This window comes from Haematobia irritans, chromosome 1 (genome assembly GCF_050003625.1).
Source record: "Haematobia irritans isolate KBUSLIRL chromosome 1, ASM5000362v1, whole genome shotgun sequence".
NCBI classification, from domain to species: Eukaryota; Metazoa; Arthropoda; class Insecta; order Diptera; family Muscidae; genus Haematobia; species Haematobia irritans.
Window position 1 is genome coordinate 140,379,916 of NC_134397.1, and position 22,720 is coordinate 140,402,635.

General features: G+C 28.3%; 1 protein-coding gene across 11 annotated transcripts in view; it reads right to left on the reverse strand.

The window, feature by feature from the left end:
• Window positions 1–22,720, reverse strand: part of cpx (synaptic transmission protein complexin) — a 1,078,564-nt gene that overhangs the window by 69,248 nt on the left and 986,596 nt on the right. The gene's annotated exons all lie outside the window — the stretch shown is intronic.

The following is a 22,720-nucleotide window of genomic DNA, read 5'->3' on the forward strand; positions in this document are numbered from 1 at the left end:
ATTTCGTGTCCTTAAAATACGAATGCGTTTTTTGCTTAGCATAGAAGACACTTTTCTCTGATATAAAGTTTTTTCCTTGTCCAAAAGACGTTCAATTTTTTAATATTATTAAGTTAATCGACTTAAAAAGTGGTATCTTAAAATGAAAGAAAATTTTGTTTGACTAAGGTCAAATTGTCTTTAATAATTGTGAAAAATTCTTTAAAATAAATGAAATCGTCTTTAAATTTGTTGACTTTTTGCATCTTGACAAAAAGGAAAAATTCGTTCGAAATTAGGACATGTTTTTCCAAACTTCATTTTAAAGATGATTTTTACTTCAATCATAGCATAATTTCTACTTGATGTCGAGTTTGAATTTGAAAATTGAAGTTTTCGTTAACACGTTTTTATAGGATTTTGGCAGCACATTAAGATAAAAGCTGAAAAAAATGAATAAATTAAAATTTGTTTCCTAGAATCAAGTACGTAAAACTCAAATTTAAACGAGAAAGGTGTCCTTATGTTACTTCAATTCTGCGCTTCTTTGATTCGGAATCAATACCAAAATCATTAGTTCAAAGACAAAATCTTTGGAACCGAACATGCTTTTTTTCAGTGTACATTGAAAAATTTCAATCGTTAAACTGATGCTAAATTTAACTTTTTTCTATATAAAAAAAACAATTATTTGACTATATTTAATTTAATTTAATTTTATTATTTATTTATTATTCATTTTATTCATTTCATTTTTTCCCAAAGGCCGATTCTAATTTTCTTCAATTCAAGTTTGTCTCAAAAGTGCCGCGGCTAGTATAAAATTTTTTACACCATTTCCGGATCCAATAATAACATTTTCACTACTCTTTTGTTTACACTTTTATTTTACATGATGAAGAAAAAATTTAAAATAATATCAATTGATATACAATTTCCTATCTTTAGTTTGCATTAATATTTACATTAAAGTCATTGTTTATGAATAGCAATTAATTGCTATAAATAAATACTCTCAATCAGCTTATGACAATAAAAAATATTATCAACCATAAATTTTAAATATAATTTCAAAGATTATTTATTAATTATTCATTTCATTTTTTCTCCCAAAGGCCGATTCCAGTTTTCTTCAATTCAAGTTTGCCTCAAAAGTTTCGCGGCTAGTTTAACATTTTTTGATTTATAGTGGAAATGGTAGATTTTTTTACCATTTCCAAAAATATTAATATAAATTAATAATAATGAAATTACTGAATTGAGTATTAATTAATTAATTTAGTAAATGTTCATTTACTTTATGGTCAGCTTGTCTCAAAATTTTCGTCGCTGGTTTAAAACTCAATGACCTTATTAATAAGTTGAAGGCAACCTAAAGTGAAAGATTAGTTTTTACGATTCGCCAAAATTTTAATATTAATTAATAATGATAAAATTAATTAATTTAATTTTAATTAATATCAGTTTAACGTTTATATTTGTCTCTGGCTAAATGTTATAATACTCATATACCATTTATAACAAAAGCCACTATTAATCTGATAAAAATAATAATTGAAATCAAGGATTACATGAACCCAAATCTCTGTTAAAAATTCCATAAACAATGGAAACAAAAACTCTTTGTTTAATTTTAATTGGTGTAATATTAAATAATAACCGTCCTATAATATAAATATTCCTACAGGATTTATGCGCATTATCATGTATGGACTAACAATTAATTTTCTTTTACGTTTACTGGTCCAATATACCACATATGTGTTAACTGAAGGTAAATTTCTCCATTCGAATGAATATTTTTTATGCAATCATTGTTGTTAACAATGAAATAAAAAAAAACAAAAACATGAATACATAAATTCATGTATTTTATTTATTTTTTCGCATCTCATTATTTACCCCATTTGATGAGAGTTTTTATGGCGCGATGATAAAAGCTTATATGAATCAAATCATTTAAAATATAAGTAAGTAATTTATATTTTAATTTTCGATGAATTGCATTAACACTTTCCCCATTGATATTGTTTAATGTTTGGGGTACATAGAAAAGGATGATGAAGAAAATGTAAGATAAATACTCGTAAAAAAATATCGAATTTTTCAAAATAATGGAAGTCAAACGTTTCAGACACACTGAAAAAAAGCATGCCCGGTTCCAAAGATTTTGTCTTTACTTTAAAAATTTTGGTATTGATTCCGAGCCAAAGAAGCGGACAATTCAAGTAAGGAAACTTTTAAGACACAATTCTCTTTTAAATTTGGGTTTTGTGTACTTGCTTCTAGGAAGAAAATTTTAATTTTTCGCTTTTTCAACATTTGTTCTTCTTATGCTATCAAAGTCCCTTAAAAACGAGTTAACGACAACTTTATTTTCCAAATTCAGACTCGACTTCCATTAGAAATTTTGCTATGTTCCAAGTAAAAAACGTCTTTAAAATAAAGTGTTGAAAAACATGTCCTACAACAAATTTAAAGACAATTTCATTAATTTTAAAGAATTTTTCTGAATTATTAAAGTCAAGCTGACCTTAGCCCAAACATTTTTTCTTTCATGATATGATACCCATTTTTAAGTGAAATCACTTAATTATAAGGACAATACGACATCATTGAAAAGTTTATCGATTTTTGGGCAAGGAAAAAAACTTTATATTAGAGAAACGCGTCTTCTATGCTAAGCAAAATTTGCATACGTATTTTAAAGACATGAAATCTTTGACCTCACGACAATATTTTTTTCAGTGAAGGTGTTAAATGCATTAAAAATCATAAACAAATTAAAAATTTTTTTTTTGTCAAATTATCACAAAATTTTTTAATTCACATCCAAAACTCTGAATTCGGATAATATCTTAAAAAGTGATGCAAATTCAGTGCAACGGTTATTGAAATGGTGGATATCCGTCCTATGACAAACCCATGTTAAATTCATCGCTTCTGTACCAATTGTATACCTCTTCAGGATCAAATAATAACACTTTCACTACTTTTTGGAGACGCTTTTTTACATGATGGAAGCATTAAAAAAAAATAAAATCAATTGATATACAACTTCCTATCTTTAGATTGTAGTAATTAGTAATATTAAAGTCATTGCTTATGAATAGCAATTAATTGCTATAAATAAATACTCTCAATCAGCTTATGACAATAAAAAAAAATAAATATAATTTCAAAGATTACTCCTATTAAAGTTCTAGGATATTGCAAAGCAAACAAAGGGGGAGAATTGAAAAACAAATAATGTTACATATAGAATTTCAATTAATATTTAATTAGCAACTAATGTATATGCATTATACAAGGGTATATAATGGTGATGTCATTATATACCTCAAACTCAAATTGTAAATATTTGATGGATACAATTTTTTTTTTCATCTTTTATGTCATATAATGCTTTATGTAAAATTATATGTAGTATCTATCAGGAATATTGAATTTAATGATAATTGAATTTACTTCCATATTTTGTAATATTAATAAAACTTCGACAAAAATTTCTATAGAAATAAAATTTTGGTAAAATTTTCAATAGAAATAAAATGTTGGCAAAAATTTTCTATAGAAGTAACATTTTGACGAAATTTTCTATAGAAATAAAATTTTGGCATAAATTTCTACAGAAATAAAATTTTGGCATAATTTTCTATAGAAATAAAGTTTTGGCAAAATTTTCTATAGAAATAAAATTTTTGCAAAATTTTCTATAGAAATAATTTTTAATAAAACTATATTATGAGTAAATAAATGTCTGTTTTGAAAGGGGAATAAGGCAAATTATTTTAATGAAATTTCTTTCTTTTATTATCACGTTTTGTTGATATTGAATGACGAAAAAAAAATTAATAAAAAAAAATTTAAATTTGATAGTCGTGCTCGGCTATGCCCTATGTTCCACATACCTTTCACAATGTTTATAAACTTTCAATTTGTCTTTGACAAATTACAAAGCCGAAAAAAAAATTATAATTTAAGGCAAACCAAATGAAGACAAACTACTGGTCAAAATAGGAGATTTATTTAAATAAACTATGGATTAAACTTTCATCCAAATATTTATTTAAGGGTCTAAGACATAATAATTTGGAACGTATATAAAATTCCCAAAATTTTATATACGTTCATTGATGGAATTTTCAGTATTTAAAATAATAAAAAATCATAATATGTCCAAGTACACCATAATCATCACCAAAATTGTTCCAGTTACAATAAAATTTTACTTAAATTTTGCAAAATGTTTTAATTGGTTGCAAACATTTTCGAATCAAAACATCAATTAATTGGTTAATTGGAAAAATTAACTGTTTAATTGACTTTAATGATCATTTATGCGATTGAAGAATTTTTAATTAAAAATTTGTTTAAATCAATTAATTTCGTGATTGTAGACAAAAGCTAGTTTTGTTCTGTGTGCATCAAACACTTTATTTTCGAAGTTTTTGTCAAAAAAAAAGTCGAAAATCGAAATTGTCTTTTTGTAGTCTTGAAAATTTATGAATCAAGAATGATCAGACGAAATTAGATTAGTCGAAATTTAAATATGAATATACGGCCGAATCTTATATATCCTCTAGAAGAGAAAGTTCTATTAAAAACTGTCATCAACAATAGAATTATTTGGGTGGTAACAATTACCGATGACAAAGTATCTTCAAATTTCCTAACATTGTCTTGTAAATTAGTCCATATGGAGAAACAAAGGGCAGATTAAACACCTACACAGAAAAAAATTTCACGAAAATTTATCCAATTAAAATTTTAATTGAGTTTTAAAAAATTTTCAATTAAAAATTTAATTGATTCAACAAATTTTTAATTGAAACAAAAACCAATCACAAAAATTAATAGTATCAATAAATTTTTTAATTGGCTTTCAATTAATTTTTTAATTGATACTATGATTGAAGACATTTCAATTAAAAAATTAATTGGATCAATTAATTTCGTGATTGAATCAGAAAAAAAAAAACAATTTTTTTGTGAGTATATAATCGTATTTAGTTCTTGATCGGTGTATATAGAAGAGAAGAGTAGAATTAGTGGGTGAAATCTGAACCGAATCGGTTGTGATTTGTTGTTCCAAGAGGTTTATATGGGGGCTATATATAATTATAAGCCGATAAGGACCTCTTTTGACAAGGTTTTCAGAAAACAATTATTGCCATCACGTACGAAATTTCAAACGTATCAGATGAAATTTACTCCTCCAAATCTGCGGATCGGGTTTATGGACCAATTTTTGCATAGTTGTTAAATGGCTTGTACTAACATCATGTACCAAATTTCAACCGGATCATTTGCAAAGCCACTGATACTATTTGTGCAAAGTTTACGTGATTTCAACAGACAGAAGGACGGATGGACATCATCAATACAGTTTTTCACCACGACCCAGATTATAAATACTTTAATTAAGAATCTAAGACCAATATTTCGTTACAAATGTAATGACAAAGTAAGTGTACCCCCATCCTATAGTGGAGGGTATAAAATATCGAATATGAATTGAATGACGGTATAGTCATTTTTATTGCTGAAAATTCGTCAAAAATTCGAGAATCAAGACGAAAAAGGTTCATATCCAATAAGCTCGTATTAAAATTGTAATAACGTGTAAACTAAATAAATGAGACGAAAAACCTTGCGTTGATATCAGGCTAACCTAAAAATGTCGACATTTCATTAATTGCAAACGTCGAAAGTCGACATTTTCGATTATTCGATTTTTGCGAAACCGGATAGCACATCAAAGTGACTCTTCTTTTTTCTTAAAAGGCTTCCGTCAAAATTTGTTTTGACAATTTCCAATGTACACAAGCATCACTTTCCTATGAGCAAACTTCCATAAGCTTTTAAGTTTTCAAAGATCTATTCAAAAATATATTTTTATTTACACAGTTCTTAATTATCTCTATAATCAAACCATAATAATGTTTACTTAAACAACAGAAGTTAACATAGTACCATTTAAATAGTAAAAACATTCTAATGAGGTGAATGATTTATTTACTCATAACCCCTAAATGTATGCTTTACTTTGCTTTCTAAAATTTGCACAAAATATCCTTGATATGTACTTGAAAAACTTAAGCTATTTTATTTTCATGTTGACATTTATTTTTGAAAAAGAACCTTAAACTTTATACATCATCTCATAAGCCCTATTCATTTTTTCAGGGTTCCACTCTCAACTCATGAACATACATTGTAGGACATACTGATAGTAGTAGTTCGAGAAGAGCAAGAGAAATTTTTACTCCACAAAGGAATTGTTGACATGTTTCATGCATGCAAATGACGCTGATGATGATGCTGATACTGCTTGAGAATGATGAAGATAATACCGTATGATGGGTTGGGTTGGGTATCTGATGGTGGTGGTATTGTAATGTTGATGTTAGTTGGTACTGCAAACACTGGTTTTGTATTGTATGGCATGTCAACTGAATCATTTCCATTCGATTCGAATGGATTCCTTTACATATGTGAACAAAAGATGCCATGTTCTGGCTGCATTGTGTGATGCCACTTTAACACTTTACATCGTTTACCAAATAGCTTAAAGTGATTTCTCTTTTTTTATTTATTTGATTGTTTGTTTCGAAATCAATAAATGACATATTAGGAATGCCGGCCTTATAATGGATTGGTGGTAAAATGGTGGCATACTTTTGGGCATCTTTTACAATGCCATCGCCGAAAAATTATGCAAATTAATATTTGAACTAAGGAAGTTATTTTTTAAATATTGCAACATACACTGGAAAAAACCTAACACTAAAGTCTATGAAGAAATATTCAAAATTTTAAGCCTTGAATTTTAGTAATATTCTGTTTAAAATTATTTTAAATTGTCCTAAAATTCATTCAGAAAATACTGCTTTTAATATTTGTTATATACAACAGTAAAAAACGTTCGGTCTACTTAAATACAAGTTCCAAAATTTGAAAAAAAAAAATCCTGCATGAATTGCCCAGCAGAAAACAGTCGCCAAAGAAGTAATGAATATGTTCTGTTTGGATGCGGAAGTGGTGCACAATTGGCGCAGAAACGACAAATTTAATATGGGCTTGTCATAGGATGGATGTTCATCATATCAACAGTCGTTGCACTGAATTTACATCACTTCTTAAGGAGTGATCCTTATTCACTCTTTAGGATGTTAACTAAAAAAATTGGTGATATTTTGCCCAATAATTTTTTTTTACAATTTTGTATGATTTTTAATTTTTAATTAATGATTTGAAATTTTTGCAAAATTCGCAATTTTTCTAGTATGTATTTATCATTTTTTTCGACAAAATTTAAATAATTTTTACAATTTTATTAATTCTTATTCTGGTTTTTACATATTTCTAAAGAAAATTATTCACTAAAATTATTTAAAAAAACGAGTTTTGAAAAATTGAATTTAAAGAACTTCCTGTGCCGTTAAAACAACAAAATCTTTGGGAGGATATTTTGGAAGTGCTTTTAAAGATGTGCCTTTAGAAAAACATCCATTTTATTACTGAGTTAATGTAATGTCTCTATTGGATATGGGTTTTTATAAAATATAAAATATATTTTTAAAGGATTTTCATAGTATATGAAGAAAAAAGCTGAAAAAAACGAATTGAATTTAAATTTGTTTCCTAAAATCAAGTATGCAAATCTTAAATTTAAAAGAGAGTTGTGTCTTAAGGTTATCTTTACTTCAATTATCCGCTTTTTTGGCCCGGAATCAAACCCAAAATCTTTAAGGTAAAAACAAAATCTTTGGAAAGGGACATGCTTTTTTTTCTGTGTATGAACAAATTAATCAAGTGATTAGGTCAATGTGACCCAAGTACATTTTCCAATATCCTGAAAGTATGCTTTATTTTGTTCATATAGTAACTATATATAAATCCTAGATGTATGCTACATTATACGCCAAACGAAAGCGAAATCCCTAAACTTTCAAAATATAAAATTGCTATCTCTACTGCATATTAGCCCGAAATGGAAAAGGGTAGCTTCTGTTTTAGATTTGATCTGTATTCTTTTTTCCCTCTGGCTGTTTTGTTTAAAGTGTTTGCTTATTCTGTTGTTCAGTTCTTGGGTACGTGCATTCCGCATAAAGCCAAACTAACTTACTGCCAATGGAAAACAAAAAAAAAAACTAAACAAAAAACAAGGAAAGCTTAAAAGCAATCAATAACAACCGTTTTGCTAAATCCAATCCACTATTTCAATACATCGAAATCTATGTCATGGCATCGACATCGACATCAACCCTAACAGATGAAGTCAATGTTAATAGGGATTATTTGTGCTTGTATATTTGCTATGCTTTATTGCAGCATTTGGTAAAGTACATTTTCTAACATTTAATAAAAAAAAAATGCAAATGGAATTGCATTCATCGTATTGGATAAATTATTTGTATTGTATTTTCAATGAACTTAATGGCAAACATTTGTTGACTTTTGCAAGAAGTATTTCGAGTACAAAATGTCGAAGAAAAACAAATCTGTGGGAGAAGCGTGACATTGTATTGAACATACTTTGTATATATGGGAGGTTTATCAAGCTAATGTCAATACTTTAATGCCATTTCATGATATGAGAGACTTAGGAAGTTTTTTATACTTCTATTTAGAAAATCGTACAATTTCGAATGCAAAACAATATTAATTTCACTAACTGCCAAAAGGAATATTCACATTTTTTCAAATAAAAATATTGAATAAAAAATTGCATACTTTTAGGAGTACTTGATTCGTCTGAAAAAATTAAGATTTTCATAAACTCAGACAAATTAAGGATTTTTGTTAAATAAACGCACAAAAGTGTTAATCCGTGAAAAGATATTCTCAACCCGTTTTCCTCCCCATACACAGACAAGAAATTCATGAAAAATTTTCCAATAAAAATCTTAATTGAATTTTAAAAAAATATTCGATTAAAATTTATTTTATTTAACTTATTTTTTAACACACAAAAAATTGTCTGATTCAATCACGAAATTAATTGACCCAATTAATTTTTTAATTGAAATGTCTTCAATCACAGAAATCATAGTATTAATTGACAGTCAATTAAAAAATTAAATGATCTAATTAAAAAATTAATTGATACTATTAATGTCTGTGATTGATTTTTGTTTCAATTAAAAAATTTGTTGAACCAATTAAATTTTTAATTGAATATTTTTCAAAACTCAATTAAGGTTTTAATTGGAAAAATTTTCGTGAATTTTTTTTCTGTGAATTGAAACAAAAATCAATAACAACAAGGACGAAGCTTATGTACCCTCCACCATGGATTGTCATCCACAACCGAGTTACTTGGGTTGCGGTAACACTTGCCGATGACAATGTATCTTAACACTTCCTAACACCGTAATATATACCACATAGTCCATACGTGGTATATATAGGCCGATTAAATACGTATACAATTAAGTTTAAAGTTTCTATAGAAATAAAATTTTGACAAAATAAAACTTTGACAAAATTTTCTATAGAAATAAAGTTTTGACAAAATTTTCTATAGGAATAAAATTTTGACAAAATATTCTATAGAAATAAAATTTTGACAACATTTTCTATAGAAATAAAATTTTTACATAATTTTCTATAGAAATAAAATTTTGACAAAATTTTCTATAGAAATAAAATTTTGACAAAATTTTCTATAGAAATAAAATTTTGACAAAATTTTCTATAGAAATAAAATTTTGACAAAATATTCTATAGAAATAAAATTTTGACAACATTTTCTATAGAAATAAAATTTTTACAAAATTTTCTATAGAAATAAAATTTTGACAAAATTTTCTATAGAAATAAAATTTTGACAAAATTTTCTATAGAAATAAAATTTTTACAAAATTTTCTATAGAAATAAAATTTTGACAAAATTTTCTATAGAAATAAAATTTTGACAAAATTTTCTATAGAAATAAAATTTTGACAAAATTTTCTATAGAAATAAAATTTTGACAAAATTTTCTATAGAAATAACATTCGATTCCTGCTTCGACCGAACACCAAAAAGTTTTTCAGCGGTGGATTATCCCACCTCAGTAATAATGGTGACATTTCTGAGGGTTTCAAAGCTTCTCTAAGTGGTTTCACAACAATGTGGAACGCCGTTCGGACTCGGCTATAAAAAGGAGATCCCTTGTCATTGAGCTTAACATGGAATCAGGCAGCACTCAGTGATAAGAGAGAAGTTCACCACTGTTTTATCACAATGGACTGAATAGTCTAAGTGAGCCTGATACATCGGGCTGCCACATAACCTAACCTAACCACGACCCAGAATATATATACTTTATGAGGTCTTAGAGAAATATTTCGATGTGTTACAAACGGAATGACAAAATTAATATACCCCCATCCTATGGTGGAGGGTATAAAAATAATTAGAAATTTTTTAATTGATTTTCAATTATTTCTTTAATTGATACTATTATTTCTGTAATTGAAGGCATTTCAATTAAATATTAATTGGATCAAATAATTTGTGATTGAAGACAAAAAATATTTTTTTTTTTGTAAGAAGGAGAAAGGCATGGAGCCATTGCACAATTATCGCCCTGTACTGAAACTAAATTACTGTAGAATTAAGTCTGCATACAATGTTGTATAACATAATAATTTATTTTATAAATTAATTCATTCTTTGGTCTTTTATGTTAAACTTTTATGACTAAAATTTTTCACGTAGAAGTTATTTGGATTTGCCATATAATCCTAATATTTTGCAATTATCCGTAAACTATTTTTATATGAATCGTAAATGTCATTCAATTCAATTATAATTTATTTTAATTATAGTAATATATTTTTATTTAATATTTTTAATAATCGAAAGCTTTAAATATATAGAATTTTTCACACCTAATTCCTATTTGTTAAACAAAAACCTCATATATATTCCAAGTTGACAACATAACCACAATTAAATAGAGCTATTTTATAATTGCATACTTTTGGGGCAATAATACATTTATAAACATGTATTGTGTATTTTAAGGCTTAATACTAGAATATTATCAAAACCAAAGCAATCGCTTGGAAAATTCAATGAAATAAAATATTTTTGCTTAATTGCCCCATCCCCCCATTTTCACTATGGTTTTTAAATGAATGTCATTTATTGTTTTAAAGTGCAATGTTGGAAGTGGTATTATTTGCTTCGTTTTTTTGTTATGAAAATAACGATTAAATTAAATTTTCCAAATATCTATTATTTCTTTCGATGTATGATAAAATTGTGTATTTAGCGTAACTAATTGCTATTGAGCCCTAAAACGGTTCTACTAAGCTTATGGCATTTGACTAATGAATGTTATAACAATGGAAAATCAATCAGAATTGAATTAAATTGGGTTTTAGATATTATCTAATTAAAACTTTATAAAATTCAAATTTCAACAGAAATTAGAGAACAACGTGGATTGTTTATATGGAAATATGAGGTTAGAAATTAAATTAAGTGGAAAACTGAATGTTGCTGGAGTGGAGTGATGTTTCTAAGTGAAGGTTAATAATAAAACACCAATGGAAATACTACATAGAGATTAAAACGAAGTATTTTGAAATGTCTTCAGGTGCTCTACTGGGGAGAGTTTTAAGAAAAAAGCACTTGCAATAAAAGGTTGCACACATTTTTAAAATTTATTTTAAAAATAATTTTTTTAAACTTATTTTAAAAATAATTTTTTAAAACTTATTTTAAAAATAATTTTTTAAAATTTATTTATAAAAATAATTTTTAAAAATTATTTTCTAAATTTTTCGTAACAATCATTGTATCTCCATTTCATCAAAATTCGCTACTACTAATTGAAAATTGTAAGGCTGTAATCCGGTGTACCTAAACAAGAAAATTTCTTGGCATTCTTTCAGGAGGTACATGTGTCCACTTGAAACGATTATGACATGAGAAGGGAAAATTGCTTATAAATTTAGTATTTGGCTTGCAAACTCGACTACTTGACAAAACACTAATTGCATCTGTAATCTTAACGGGCTTCGAAAACAAAATTTACAAAAATAATAGAATGGAGCGAAAAAGGCCCAAAAAGTGTCTCTGGCAATAAAAGGTGGCACACTTATTTTCAAAAATTGGCACAAGAGTTTTAAAAAATTATTTTTAAAATTTTTCATAAGAATCATCGTATCTCAATTTCATCGAAAATCACTTCTCCTAATTGAAAATTTCAGGGTGTAACCCGGTTTAGCTGCCATAGAACTTTTTTTTTATCTATTTCATCGAAAATCACTTCTCCTAATTGAAAATTTCAGAGTGTAACCCGGTTTAATTGCCACATAACATTTTCTGGGTATAATTTCAGGCGCCACACTTGTCTTGAAAACATTATGATGTGAAAATTAATATATGGCTTGCAAATTGTGTAATTTGAACAGGGTTCGTAAACAAAATTTACAAAACAATACAATTGAGAGAAAAAGGCACAAAAAAGTGTCTCTGGCATTAAAAGGTGGCACACTTATTTTCAAAAATTGGCACAAGAGATATACGAGCTTTTAAAAATTATTTTTGAAATTTTTCATAAGAATCATCGTATCTCTATTTCATCGAAAATCACTTCTCCTAATTGAAAATTTCAGGGAGTAACCCGTTTTAGCTGCCATAGAAAATTTTCTCGGCATACTTTCAGACGGTACATGTGTCCACTTGAAACAATTATTATATGAGAATGGGAAAAAGTTCCCATAAGTATTTGGCTTGTAAATTCGGCTATTTGAAAATACATTGATTTCATTTGTAATTTAATGGAGTTCAGAACCAACATTTACGAAACCTATATGGGAATAAAACAAATTAATTGAAAAAGTGGCACAAAAAGGTAAAACAAATGGTAATTAGTGGTATGAAAAAAATGTTATACAAAACTATCAATGCTAGAAAAAGAGGCAAACAAAAAAAAATCCAGTAATTGGCACAATGGTAACACAATGGATCTATTGACAAATAAAAAATTAAATTATGATTTAATGCTAAACATATAAATATCTTTTGGTATTTAATAAAAAATTATTAAAAATAATGGCTTATAAAAATTAAAAAAAAAAAAAAAAACAATCAATGGTCTTGAATATTTTTTCATAGCAAATCTTTTTAACCTTCACAAACATTAAAACGCCATTTGGCATAACATTTCAAGTGTGAAAAATAATTAGCCCCCAAAGACGAAATTATTTAAAAACATCTCCAGAGATTTTTTTTGTACTACACTAAACTGACTCAACAAAACAAATATTTAAAGGTCTTATTTAAAGTTCATTGGATGTTTTGGGTCGTTTCTTTCATAAATCATGTTCAGGGTGTGATTCAATTTATGACCAAGCAAACACCAATAACATGGAATATAAATACACCGCCCTAACTCTCTGGCTTCCAAAGGACATTAGCCACATGTGAAAATGAAATAACGTAAAGCTTCCATATCTATAAAAATCCCCCGATTGTGGTTATGGTTTGATATTTCCCACCCCCCACATATAGTATTAACATTGCCAAACCCGCAGACAATATTTCAGACCATGTTGTATTCTTCCATTTTTTGTTGGTTTCCTTGTTGTTGTTGCTGTATGTATGTAGGCCTGTTTTAACGTCTATACGACATCATAACAGAAGGGGAGCTTTAAATGACAAAAAAGTAACAACAAAATCATGTTATTCGGCTATATGTTATGCTGTACGCCTTTGAAGAGGTCATACATAAATTATTAAAGTAGAACAAGGCTAAATTCGCATATAAATTATACAATTTGAATGGCACAATATGGGTGAATGTGTGAAGTTGTATGTTAGTGTGCTTGTTTGTATAAATATCGGCGCCAATGGCAACATACATTCATAACCTCGACTTGGTGTAGCATACTTTTGGGCATAGTGCCAAATGGCTAAAGAACTTATGTAGCAAGTTAAAGCATCATTTTAAATAAACGGAGAGCCTTGAAATTATGTGTATAGCTCTCAGATATACTTGCTCGTATTCTCTCTTACTAGCTAAAGAAAGAGAATACAATTGGCATAAAGCCAATTTATAGAGAAAGTTTTTAAATGCAAATTTAGTTGATCTCTTTTTGGAGAAATTGGGGTATGGCCAATCTTTACAGGAATATAAATTGAACATTTTCACACTACGATGGTGATCCGTAGAAATCAGGTAGATAGATCTCGGAGAAAAATATGAAAAAGAGTAGTAACAACCCAGCAAAAAAAAAAAGCGTTGAAAATCTTCTTTTTGGATCCGGAAGTGTTGCAAAATTGGCGCAGAAGCGATGAATTTAACATGGGTTTGTCATAGAATGGATGCCCACCATTTCAACAGCCGGTGCACTAAATTCACATCACTTCTTAAGGTGTGATGCGAATACAGTGTTTTTGATGTGAATTAAGAAATTTTGTGATATTTTAACAAATAAATAGTTTTTAAAATTTTTTACGATTTTTAATACAGTCTATCGCTTGTCTAGAACATTTGACATCAAATATTTTCAAAAATTCGCAATTTTTCTAGAATGGATTTTGCATATTTTTGGGCCAAATTTAAATAATTTGTACGATTTTATTAATTTTTAATCTGTTTTTAACCTATATGAAATAAAAAAAATTAAATTTCCCATTAGAATTATGAAAAAAGCCAGTTATAAAAAAATTGACTCAAATGAACTTTCTGTCCAGTTAAACTAAAGAACATCTTTGGGAGGACATTTTTAGAAGTGCTTTTAAAATTGTGCCTATAGAAGAACTTCCAATTTTTTTTGCTGGGAGTTGGTGATTCGAATATTCGAATTCTTTCTCATATTATTATAAATAAATAATATATAGCCACAATTAAAAAATTTATTGAGTTTTGCTACCAATTTTTTAATCAAATATATTTTTTATTTCTAATTCTGTTAATGATTTATTGTTTTATTGATTCTATCATTGTTATACCCTGCGCCACACTGTGGAACAGGGTATTATAAGTTAGTGCATATGTTTGCCACACCCAGAAGGAGACGAGATAGACACATGGTGTCTTTGGCAATAATGCTCAGGGTGGGTCTCTGAGTCGATCTAGCCATGTTCGTCTGCCCGTCCGTCTGTCTGTGAACACTTTTTTGTGATCAAAGTCTAGGTCGTAGTTTAAGTCCAATTGCCTTCAAATTTGGCACAAGTTTTGGGTCAGAATAGATCCCTATTGATTTTGGAAGAAATCGGTTCAGATTTCGATATAGCTCCCATATATATCTTTCGCCCGATATGGACTTATATGGCCCCAGAAGCCAGAGTTTTACCCTAATTTGCTTGCACTTTTGCACTAGGAGAACAATAAGTACTATAGTCAGGTGTTCTAAATTTGATTGAAATCGGTTCAGATTTCTATATAGCTTCCATATATATGCTTTTCCGATTTCGGAAAAAATGACCAAAATACCCACATTTTCCTTATGAAATCGCCACTGCTAAGTCGAATAAATCATAAATACACTTTTGCGAAGTTGCCTCAAAATTGGTTCAGATTAAAATGTTTCCCATATTTTTTTACTAACATAGTGTACCATTTCAGGGCATCAGCCAACTTTAATTTTAAGTCTATAGATTATAAATTTTGTTCAGATGGAGTAAGATTTAAATGTATGTATTTGGGATAAAAAGTTTTATACTCGTATATACACGGATGAAAAAGACTGTTTTTCATATGTTTGGCTATAAACATTATATGTTTGGAACACAAATTTTTAAACACAATATTTTTGAGTGCAAGCATATAATGTTCATAAACTAGCATAACATGTTTGGGACATATATGTTAATATGTTAGAACATATTATGTTTGGGACATAAAATGCTTGTAAATATAATATGCTTGGATGCAAACATATATTAATTTAGAAATAGCCTATAAACATATATGTGTTTAGTAGCTTGGAGCGCTATTTAACAGGGAGCGATATTGAATTAAGTTGGTGGCTGTTGCTAGTTATTACAAAATTAACATTTTATTTTTCCTTGGGCAATTGATCAGCTACTTCTTTGATCCTTACAAACTGTGTGGTCCGCTGTTCGAATCCCCGTCCGGCAAAAGGTAAAATTAAAAAAAAAAATCATACAATTGAATAATTTCTTCTACAATGTTTGTATTACAGAAAAAGGTGCTAAAATCTCGTGGAAGTGAGAAAGATGTGGGGGAATATAATATTGGGCAGAAACAAAATTTTGAGCATTCAGGTCGAAAACCTATGTTGTTAGCACCTATATTACCTGTTCATTTTCATAATTCATTATGATTGTAAATATATAAATAAATAAATAAAATTTTGAGCACAATATTGTTTGGGAGAATTTTTTTTAAGCATATAATATTTTTGGGTGCAAAATGCTTCCAAACATATTATATGTTCACATAATAACATATTGTTTTTTTGGAAGACAACATTATTGAATTTGGATGCAAAAATACAAAATGTTTGGAACTTAGACTACCCAAACATATATTGTTTAGACCAATATGCTTTCAAACATATTATATATTGGTAGAGATCAAACATATAAATGTTTGGGCAATACCCAAAAATGTATATGCTTGAAGCAAAATATGTTTGGGAGTATATGTTACAGAAGCGATTTTTTGTGAGCGTGTAGCACCCTACACATTTGACGGATTTGATATAGTACCGAAAATGTGGATTTACAAAGTGGTGCAGGGTATAATATAGTCGGCCCCGCCCGACTTTAGACTTTCCTTACTTGTTGTTGATTGAATCGATTTCAAGTAAAAAAATAATTGGATCAATTAATTTCGTGATTGAATCAGAAAACAAAATATTCTGTGTAGAATAGAGAAATCTTTTGATGCAAATTGTAGATGATTTAAATTAGCCTAGAAATTCAAATTGATAATTCAATTTATCTAAAATATTTGCATTGTAATATTTGCATACTTTCTGGCGCCTCAATTGTCTGCGGCTTCAATGCCTTATTACAAGAGACTGTGAAAATACTCCCGACTATTTTTTATGGAGGTGATCACATCTGTAATCTTCGAAATTGACCATTCAATTTATTTACTGTAGAACATTTTCATTGTTATATTTGCATACTTTCAGGCGCCACCATTGTCGGTTTTAAGGGCTTGTGAAAAGTGTTCACAAATATATACACATAAATCGACTATTTTTTTGAGAGGCAATAACCTATGTAATCTTAAATGGACTCGAGGCCAACATTTATAAAAATTATTACAATGTAAATGGAATAGTGGCGTAAGACATTAAGTTTTTTATCTATCGCGAAATATGGATCACTATGTATACACCTGAGAACAAATAACACTTAAATCATTAGACTCGCTAGCTCGCTGAAGAAGTATTTTTTTTCGATGCACAAGGCTTTACCAAGTGAAGGATCACTGGTGTGTACAACGCGGAATTCAAACCACCGAATTCTTGTAATTCGGCACCATGCGAGTTAGTTTTATTTGTAAAACTAAGTAAGTCAAAAAATGGGTATAAATATTAGTCGAGTGAGGATATTAAAGCCGATTAGTAGCAATTTCGAAAATCAAGAAAAGTCGGTTACTAGTTTTTGAAGATCACGAAAAATCTATTTGGCCTCCTATGCCAAATAGGATTTTAAAACATTTATATTGTTTACCATAATATTGATCTGAATTTAGGCAAAGATTCGCCTTAGAAATTTATATGGGGGAGTAAACCTCTTCATTCGTGTTGATTTAAAATAGTGGTATACTTTATGGGGCAATAAAGATATGTACTTTGCGTTATTACCACTCACAATGTTACCAGTAACAGGATTAACATTCGAGTATACAGTATGCAAGAGTAAACCTGTTTATAACTGTTAAATATTTACATACTTTCGGGATCCAATTTTTCTCATAAATTTATTACAATGGACAAAAACATTATATTGAGACACAAATCATATTTGTACGTATTATGAGGGTCGATGTAACAAGAATTTTTCTCTATCAATGAAATCGGTTAGAAAATGTTTACCATTGAGAGACATAACTAGGACAAAAAATACCATAGCCCTAAAAATAGGTAGATATGTCGTACATTAAATTATATATTGTTTATTTATACAATATGCTGAATTTTTTATTTACCTTTCACATCTCAAATTATCTTTATTTGCAATCTTTGGTAAAAAAATCTTAGCTTGACAAATAAAAACAGATTTTTTTCTAGATACCTTAATTAAGATTACGTAAACATAGGTCTGATCAAATTTAACTGCAACCTTTCATATTCCAATTAATCTCATTGCACAGCCAGAGGTTAAATGCTTATTTGCCATATAAAGCTTCCAATACATGTCATAAACGAGAACCTTGAACTTTTTAGTTTTTGAATTTCTTTTTTCCTGCTGTTCTTTGGATTTAACCCAAATCTCTTGCATCATTTTCAGTAGATGGCTATAAAACGTATGCTCTTTATGATGCAACGAAAAGCTCAAAGCACAATGTTCAATGAACTGCGCTAGTATGTGTTTTTGCCTACATTCGTATGCCTTAAAGTATACTATGAAAAAATATAATTTAGAAAAAAAAAGAACAACATATATACCAGTGCTCTCTACCGCCAACACAGACTACTTTGTCTTCATTATCATTAACCATATAATCTTAATTATCCCCATTGCGGAGATTATTATCATCATGAAATTACGATAGAGAAGAAAGCATAGGAAAAAATGAAAATAATCAATAAAATGCGGCAAAACATACACGTTGGCTTGCCTAGCATATAAAAGGTACTAATTCCCTCGTAAACACAAAGACCCATCATTCAGTCAGTCACATAGTACACCCAAGTATACTAGGGTAAAACTATTTTAGCATACTCTTAGGCTTTCAAGTGTAAACGGGGGAAAAGCGAAATCTAAATGAGAGCAGACTGCTGTTTTGTGTGTGGTTGTTAGGTTATTTTTTTTTTTTTTGCTTTATTGCTGATGTCGACCTGTCGTCTTAAATGTAAACGAACTTTGTTTGCGACATGGGTATGGAGTTTTTTTATGTTGTGTAGATTTAAGGATATTCGTATATTTGTTTTTCTAGACTTTTGGCCTACATATTTTTTCCGTTTTATAGGAAGGGGGTTCGCATTTAAGTTATTTCGGTTTACTCAGTGAGTCGTGAAAGAAAGCTGTAGAATTTTAAGTGAAATTAAATTAAAGTTGAAATTTTGGTATATTTATATATCAAGTTATATTTGTAATATTTTATTCAATTGAAAAATATATACGTTTCTCGTATTATTTTCAGCATTTTATGAAAATGGAATTTAAAAATTCCAACATGGAGATGCTTATTTAAAACTTTCGAAGGTTAACCAAACTGAGAAAATGTCGAAGATGACGTACATACGATGTGGAAATAATTCAATTTGGAAAGCATTATTTGGAGTTTGTAATTTGCATTAAAAATAATAAATATGGGAATTCGCTTCAGCCTGCAATAAAACATGTATAGCTAAGCGGCTCAATATTAATGTGGTATCACAACGGATTGAATAGTCTAGGTTATGTTAGGTGGCAGCCCGATGTATCAGGCTCACTTAGACTATTCAGTCCATTGTGATACCACATTGGTGAACTTCTCTCTTATCACTGAGTACTGCCCGATTCCATATTAAACTAAAAGACAAGGGACCTCCTTTTTATAGCCGAGTCCGAACGGCGTTCTACATTGCAGTGCAACCACTGAGAGAAGCTTTGAAACCCTCAGAAATGTCACCAGCATTACTGAGGTGGGTTAATCAACCACTGAAAAACTTTTTGTTGTTCGGTCGAAGCAGGAATCGAACCCACGACCCTGTGTATGCAAGCGGGCATGCTAACCATTGCACCACGGTGGCTCCCACTGAATAGTCTAAGTTATCCTGAAATAAATTGGGCTGAAACTTTAACCTAATCTAACTTAGGCGGCTTAATAACTTAATAATACCTATACCCTTCATCTTTTTGTCCAATAAACTAGTACAAAATTCTAATCATTTGTAGGGAAATTCAGCCATTAATAAATATTTTTGTTGAGTCATTCATATTCTCCATGCATTTAAACTTACATATGTCGTCTGAAAATATGCAAATATCTCAATTACAATTTTTTTTTAATTCTAAAAAAAGTCAGCTAGTCAATTTTTGTAATAGTGAAATTGGCAAAGAGTATTGTACTGTCACAAAATCAATTTCACCAAAAAATATGTGGCATTTAAGATAGTACATGGGCGTAAACCTTTTTTTTTTTACTTTAAAACTTTTCATTGAAATAATTGCATACTTTTAGGAGGGCATATTACTATGTAAGAGCTATACTAAGGACATTTTAAAATTATATGAATATAATGAAAATAGATTCGCATTTGTTTTAGAAAAGAGTCCCCGTAAACGCATGCATTGAAGAAATGAAATGAGAGTTGACTTGGTTTGATTACTAAAAATATTATCAATATAAATAGTTGCATACTTTTCGGAGGTCATAAAATTGTGTATTTTGAAAGATTTCATAATCTTAATGTCCATCACAAATATTCTTGCATCAGAGGAATAAATCTCTTTTTTTACTGAAATGCAAGCAAGTGAGAGTTGCTCTATTTGCTTAGTAAAAATATTATCAATTGAAATAGTTGCATACTTTTTAGAGTTCATAAAACTGTGTAGTTTGAAAGATTTCACAATTTTACTGCCAATTACAAATATTTCATTTTTTTTTATCAGAGGAATAAACCTTCTTGTCTAGCTAAAAAAAAAAAAACTTTTTTAAATATTTCAGGAGGCCATATTATTTATAAATATACTACTATGCCTAAAATACTATATTTAGACATTTTTGGGTATATATGCATATGATGAAAATAGATTCGTATATATTTTGTAAATTCTTAGTATAAATTTTTTGGCATAAACTTATGAATTGAAGAAAGCAAGTGAGAGTTGCTCTATTTGCTTACTAAAAATATTATCAATTGAAGTAGTTGCATACTTTTCAGAGTTCATAAAACTGTGTAGTTTGAAAGATTTCACAATGTTACTGCCAATTACAAATATTCCATTTTTTTTTAATCAGAGGAATAAACCTTTTTGTCTGGCTAGAAAAAAACTTTTTTAAATATTAGCATACTTGCAGGAGGCCATATTATTTATAAATATACTACTATACCAAAAATACTATATTTAGACATTTTTGGGTATATATGCATATGATGAAAATAGATTCGTATATATTTTGTAAATCCTTAGTTTAACTTATTTGATATAAACTTATGAATTGAAGAAAGCAAGTGAGAGTTGTTTTATTTGCTTATTTTTATCAATTGAAATAGTTGCATACTTTTCAGAGTTCATAAAACTGTGTAGTTTGAAAGATTTCACAATGTTCTGCTAATTACAAATATCCCATTTTTTTAATCAGAGGAATAAACCTTTTTATCTAGGTAGAAAAAAAAAACTTTTTTAAATATTAGCATACTTTCAGGAGGCCATATTATTTATAAATATACTACTAAGCCTAAAATACTATGTATAGATATTGTTGACAAAATTGTTAATACCAATAATCCACTTTAAATGAAAACAATAAGAAACATGGTAAAACTTGGAAAAATATACATCGTGTGGAAAAATATACATTGGAGGCACATTGAAAATTGAGTTATGAATATCATTCCTCCAAAAAAAAGGTTCAGAGGTGCCACAAACCAAAAAAATATACAATTATTTGTTCGGAAAGGAATTATACAATAATCAGAATCCACTTTTTATTAAAATCTTATAATATCACAATTGATCGAATTGTATAATGAAACCTAAACTATAGGGCTGATACTATACCTAGGTGGATTTTTTTTAGAAACTAAATTGTTTCCAAAATTTTAACCTTGGGGCTAAGAAGAAAATTCGTTTTTGAATGTTTTGATATATGTAACTATATATTTGTTTAAGAGCAAGGATTCACAAGCAAAATTCACAAAACAAACCAATTATAAAATTATTTGTTCCGAATTGAAATATACAATAACCACAATCCAGTTTTGAAATTTTGAAATGTCATAACCATAATATCACAATGGATTGTATTGTCTAACTACACCTAAGATATAGGGCTGACACTATACAACTAGGTGGAATTTTTCTCTTTGGAAACCAAATTATTTAGAAAACTTTAACTTTGAGATTATGAAGAACATTCTTTTTGAATATTATATTTTTGAATATAATATCTTTATGAGATATAGAGACAACAATTTGAATCACACTTTAAAATGTTAACTTATAACTATGAACGTATTAATGTCACATTTATATGAGTGATATTATTATTAAAAAAAAAAAACACTTATATTGATTCAAATTATTTTCCAAATGGCACGATTGTTTATCATATTAGATCACAATTAGAAGAATTTTATTTACTCTAATAAATATCCTCAAAATAGATTATAAAAGTATTTGAGATAATAAAAAAATGAGGGTTATCAGTAATTTGTAATATAAAATAAAAATCTAGAGGATTAAATAAAGAAAAACAAAAAACATCTAACATATTTTAATCTCCGTTTTAGAGATTATTCTTTAATAAAACTCCTATTAGAATTTCTCATAAAACTTTTTTTGTACATTGAAAGACAAAAAAATTAGAAAATATTTAACAAATAGTTCTCATGAAATTTACTCTGTTATTAATTTAAATTATATCTTTCTAAA